Here is a 6,000-nt window from a genome sequence, read left to right on the forward strand (position 1 = left end):
CAAGGATCCATTCATAGCCCCCTTCTCTTCCTCATCCATATGGTCCCGCTTGGTGATGTAATCCGTAGACATGGGGTTAACTTCCACATGTGTGCGAATGACACTCAACTCTACTTTTCCACCTCCAGCTGCGACCACCAGTCCCATGATGTTCTGTCAGCTTGTCTGTCGGACATCAGGAGCTGGATAAGTGCAAATTTCCTGCAGTTAAACATCAACAAGATGGAAGTCATACTCTTTGCTCCCACCAACATCTTCTGTCCCATGATTCCAACCTCCTCAACCTACCCGATCTGCTGGACTACTCTAACGCCCTCCTCGCCAGTCTCCCCTTCTTCACTATTCACAAAATCCAGCTCATTTAAAACTCCGCTGCCCACATCAGGAGCTGGATAAGTGCAAATTTCTGCAGCTGAACGTCAACAAGATGGAAGCCATACTCTTTGGCTCCCGCCAACATCTTCTGTCCCATGATTCCAAACTCTTCAACCTACCCGATCTGCCCTTAAAACTCTCCGAACCCATGCGCAATGTAGGGATTAGGTTCAATCCCCAGTTTTCCTTCCTTCCCACATTTGGTCCCTGTCCAGCAACGCTTTCTTCCATCTCCGCCATATTGCCCATCTCCGACAATACCTCACCCCAAAAGCTACCAAAACCCGTGAACATGCCTTTGTCACCTCTCAAATGGAATACTCTAACGCCCTCCTCGCCAATCCCCCTTTCTCCACTATTCACAAAATCCAGCTCATTTAATACTCCGCTGCCCACACCAAACTTTGTACACCGATTACTCCAGTCCTTGTCAAACTCCACTGGCTCCCTGTCACAGAGCGGATCAACTTCAAGATCCTCACTCTAGTGTTTAAATCCCTCCATTCCTTGGCATCCCCCTGTCTCTCTAACCTCCTCTCTCTCCACAGCAATACCCGCTGCTTCCTCCACGTCCCCTGAATCCTCCGCTCTACCATCGGTGGCCGTGCCTTCAGCCACTACGCCCCGAAACTTTGGAACTCCCTCCCTCAACCCCTTCACCTCGTCCCCTCCTTCCCCATCTTCAGGTCACACTTGAAGAGCTTCCTTTTCGACCACACCTACGGTCCCCTTCCCCCTGGCTCGGCCTTGGGCTCCATCATTGTTAAGCACTCTGAGATGCCAGCTGGCATGATAAGTGCAAGTTGTTGTTGTTGTAATGCATTATTTTATGCAACGTTCCAACCCTCAAAATGGAGTAAAATGCAAGGGAGAAAAGGCTAATTGATTTAAAATCCTTTTGAAAACCACTAAGGAGTTACTTATCCTAAACTGCACTATTTGGAAGATATTTAACTGTGAGTATTTAAACCCAGAATAAGTCACATTATCACCACAGCGAAGACAGAGGTGATTGGTTCAGGCAGTGGGGCTGGTTCTGTCCATAGAACTGGTCCAGTGCATACACCAAATTGTGAAATGTCCACCCATAGAAAACCTAGCAGGCAATTTGCACAAAGTAATGTGCCACAAACAACCAATTGATCAATGATAAATGATCAATTTTATCTGGGGGATTGTTGATCAGGACAACACTCTTTCAAAGAGTGCCACGGAGTCTTTAACCTCCATCCAATCATCAGATAGAACCTTAGTTTAATGTTCCATCAATGTATGGCATCTCCTACAAATCAACACTCCCCAGCACTGTACTGGAGTGCCAACCTAAACTGTAGTTTCAAAATCAAGATGTGGGACTTGAGCCTTTTGACTCAAAGGTGAGAGTACTACCAACTGAGCCAGGACACTTTGGTTAAAGGATTGCCTTCAAGTGATATTGCTGTCAATCTTTACTAAAAGAAAAACACATTGTTCTCGAAGGCAATGTTTTTAAATTTCAATATTTCTGAAACAGATAATCTGAATATTAGGAAATGTACAACTGTATGTTTATACTGAGTTGGTCAATATTCAGTGTTTGACTTTATTTTTCAAATCTAGAATAAAATTTGAGTGAAAGATAAGATTTTATATAATTCATGGGGGTGGTTATTGTAATGTCATAATTCCACTATTCATGTAGGATATTGGCAGGATTTTGTGAGTGATTTGCAATGAAAGCTAAGAATATCTCTTACTGTGATGTGTGATGTACCAAGCCTGATAAATTTTAACTTGTGTGTGCAATTGATGGGAACGTCAAGTCTCCAGCTCTTCTATAATATTGGAGATTTCTTGGATTACACAAATGCATCAAAATGTCTGTTGGGATATACATTACGCCATTGTAGGAGACATAGCCGTGAAGCTACCATAAAATTTTCATTCGCAGCCAACAAAAATCAAATCAAACCACTGTACTGATCCATGTGCTTGTCATTTGGCCTCGATTAGAATGGGATTGCGAGCTGGCTTTTGAGAGAATTCTAATTGCTTATAATGGAAGGGAAATGGTTCTGTTAAATATCAGTAGGTTTTGTAAATGTTCACATTTTCACTGCACTCTGATGTCAAAGCTTGAAAGCAATCCAAAGGACACAAGGAAAATGGGTCATGTATTTGTTCATGTAAATTCACATTCATACACTCTTTACATTGTGGTAAATTACTTACAAAATGACGTTAAGAATAGATGGAGAATTGGACTCTATTGTAAGCATCATTGCTAAGCTACTGTTGGGATCAGAGTGCAGTTGAAAAGTGAGAAACATTTGTAAAAGTTGCTTATGTTTAACAGAATTATTCACTCCTCCTTATTAAACAGTTTAAAAATCCCTCAAACCAATTTGCAATCTCTTTCTAATCCATATATATGCATTTCTGTGTCATTCGCAAGTCTGTTGAACCATTATGGATTTACAGTCATACACATATCTGTATCATCAGCAGTGAACAATGAGCACTTAAATATGAACCAGCAAAGGAAAAGAAGAAGCCCGTTCCAAAATATTTGCAGGAGACTTGTCAAACCACAGGAAACAAATGTGATAAACAATGACTAAATATTCATTTTGGCTTCTGATCTGAAGAAAACAGATTACAAGTATCTATTTTACAAATGTTTGTTGCAAATAAGATGGCTTGGAAACCAATTGTGTTAACTGTATAATGAATTTCCTACTAGAGAGATGTTAGTGTGTAACTTTGTTCTTCTAAGATTTCCCCAGACTATCCTTTGGATTTTGCCTATGCTCCACTGCTGCCAAAATATTCATTATTCACAGCTGAATAAACAAACTTTAGATCATATATTAATCTATATTGTATTGCTTAGGGTTTATGCAGTGTCAAATTAATAATAATAATAATCCTTGCATCTGATCCAGCACCTTTCATGTCAGGGACATCACAGAGTGCTTCAATTTAACGTATAGTGATTACCACTTTTTGACAGCCCCTGGTAGCTGGAAAGCACATTTCATTACACAGGAACAGGAACACCCCTCTCATTCAGGAAGTAGTGGAAGATAAGATAAAATGAATGCCTGATATAATAATAATAATAAAATAATAATAATAATAATAATCCTTGCATTTGATATCGCGCTTTTCACATCTCCTAGATATCTCAAAGCGCTTCACAAAATATGCTTAAAGTGTGGTGACTGTATATTTGTGGACGAAACGAGGCAGCCAATTGTGCATAGTAGTGTCCCACAAATAGTCGTGGATTGAATGACCAAATTATTCTTATTGATTACAGTGATTAAATTGTGATTTTGTTACTGTTGAAGAAAACACAAAAGCAGATGAGGAGGTACCTTCAATTGATAGGCAAACCTGGCAGCCAATTTGAGCACAGCAATGTCTCATAAATAGCCATGACCAATTTTATCTGGGGATCTTTGACCAGGACACCAGGAGAAACTTTCTACTCTAGGGTGTCACAAATTCATATCAATCGAAGATACCTCATCATCTGCTATCGTGTTTTTTTCAACAGTAACACAATCACCATTTAAACACTGTACTAACCAATATCAGACATTAATTTAATCTTCTTCAACTTCCTGATTGAGAGGGCTATTCCTGTGCCTGTTCCTGTGCAATGCAATGTGCTGTCCAGCCACCAGGGGGTGTCAAAAAGTGTCAATGATTGGTTTGTCCACCATTTTTTCTTCCTAAAAGATGAAAGAGACACCTCATTTCAAGATTGATATCAATGTGGGTAAAATTGCCTCCTGCCTAAAGCAATGGCTTTGAGCAGAGGAAGTAATGGAAGTCACATAGGTGACAAGCATGAATCAGGTCCAAATGGACAGATCTAGTCTTTATCAACTTTGTGCCAGTCAACAACACAGAAATTGTGTAGGGGTATTAGGTGAGTTGGTTCAAGAGATGGAATGGAGAAAGTATGAAGAAGTCATTTGAAATCTCCAATCCAACATGTTGTGAGTTAGCAAATTTAGTGATATATATCAAACAAAATAATTGTGCTCTTCTTAAACTCAGTGAATGTTGGAAGGCCAATTATTACATATGTTGGTCATGCCTCAAATCTAACTGTTCTTGGGAGTGTTCTGATACCATGAGGGATGTTTAATTTAGCAGTCTATGACTTATTACCTGTACCTTTTGTTTTGCTGATTCAGTGTTGATCAACACTGGATATGATCTCCAGTCTTATACCTCATCTTCCACAATTTCTTATCAGAGTACAACAACCCCTGTGACACTGAACTGTTTCTACTACTAGCAGAGAGCTGGATCCCCACATGACAATAAATGTAATTCCAGTGATAAATATATGGCTAAACATAAAAATATTAATCTAAGCATATGGGATCGACAAAGTAGTGAGTACACAGGTAGAACTAGAGAATAACAATCGATCTGAGGTATCTTTCTAAAGAAGCTTATTACTTCATGAATGCAATACGAGAAGAAGGGGGAGAAGAATTGGCCAGTGTACCTGGAACAATGAGATAGAAACACCCTATCTCAACCTGCAATGAGCAGTGAGAATTCAAGCTGTATTTCCACTTCATCCACAGCCTTATCCAAGTGTCCACCCCCAGGTCCACAGCTAACAGCTTTGCCAATAAGTGAAGTGCCTGATTCCATGAACACCTGCATGTCAACATTTCTTACATTGACTGACCCTGACAGACATGATTTGGGGTATACTTTTTTAAAAAAATATTGTTTCTTAGACTGCAATCTCAAATATTTTAGGTGGAGGAATAAAAGGATAGTATTTCTTCTTAATAAAGAGTACTGACAAAATGTTGGATTGAATCATTCCTTCGTGCAAGCTTGCACAAAAAATGGCCTCATACATATGGCTACCAATAGTGTTGGGGAACAAAGGTCTGACAAGTTAACCTTTCTTTGACGTAGCTGGATCCTAGAACAGATCATTTGTCATCTCACACATCCTTTAAAAAGCTTCATACCCTTCCAAAGAATAAGAGAAGCTCCATGCTAAACGTTTTCTGGACATGTGTGTTAAATAAATCAAAGAATGAAATGTAGTATTGGCTCCTTCTTCCAGTGTGATAGCTACCCTGGCATGCTGAGTACTTATTACTCATCGTGCTTGTGAACAAACATAAACCTCAAGCCAGCTACTATATGGCAAAGCATGAACAGGTAAGCATCCCCCTTGGTGATTGAACAATGTGCACTCTGATAGCTTTTCTTTTCCTACCTGTCAAAAAGCTTCATATTATTAATGATGCCATCACAGCTTTGGCCAGCTTTATTCCGGAGCTTCCAACTTTACCTGTTTCACAGAGAAGTCGTTAATTTTACATGCATGATTTAGACCAAGGTAGTCCAACCTTTTGGCTGCTGAGGGCAAGATGCCCTATTTGAGAAAAGTCTGTGGGCCGCATAAGCAATATTTTTGTCTTTCCCTACCAGAAACATAACGTAACATTTATGGGTTATTGAGGGGGTCGGTGGGCTAGATGAAATGGAGGGAGGGGATGATTTTAAAATGGGCAATTTTTTTTGGTCAACCAGGTGTCTGATACACGCAGAGATTGATCGCTATGCTTAAGATTTAATCCATCGCAGCAAGAA

The sequence above is a fragment of the Callorhinchus milii genome, unplaced genomic scaffold, assembly GCF_018977255.1.
Source record: "Callorhinchus milii isolate IMCB2004 unplaced genomic scaffold, IMCB_Cmil_1.0 Scaffold3, whole genome shotgun sequence".
Taxonomy (NCBI): domain Eukaryota; kingdom Metazoa; phylum Chordata; class Chondrichthyes; order Chimaeriformes; family Callorhinchidae; genus Callorhinchus; species Callorhinchus milii.